We start from the raw sequence: 606 nt of genomic DNA on the forward strand, positions 1-606 counted from the left end.
AAGCATTATTAAAGTTCAAAAAATGACAAAATATGGAAAAATCACGAAAATTTGCAAATTATTTCGAGTTAGAAATTCATAAAAATTTTTCTTTTTAAATCTAAGATATGAAAATGTAATACAAGATTCCTTATAAGATTATCTACCTTTATCAAACAAAAAATATCTATTAGAAAGTCAAATTAAATTTTTATGATCGTTTGAAATTCAAATTTTTACAACATTGGATATTCACTCGATTTCTCATGTAGCGATTTCCTTATTTTGTTGTAATTCAAAAACGAATAACTGCAGATACATCATGTGAGAAAATCAAGAAAAGTGTGGATCGATAAGAAATTTAAATAACTAATTTATTTATGTCATGTTTCATTGTGCATCTCTATTATTATTAATTTACAACCATTTCTGTATTATTTATTTTTGTATTATTAGTATTTGTATTTATATCAATTATATGTGCCTATTAATTATTATACCTATTACATTATATTTTGTCATAATAATATGTTAAAAGTTAAGCATAATAATATATCATTTTTCCGTATTTCTGTCCATGAACAACATTTTTTTCTGACTATTATGATATTATGTATGTCGTATGAA

The sequence above is a fragment of the Acyrthosiphon pisum genome, chromosome X (genome assembly GCF_005508785.2).
Source record: "Acyrthosiphon pisum isolate AL4f chromosome X, pea_aphid_22Mar2018_4r6ur, whole genome shotgun sequence".
Classification (NCBI taxonomy): Eukaryota; Metazoa; Arthropoda; class Insecta; order Hemiptera; family Aphididae; genus Acyrthosiphon; species Acyrthosiphon pisum.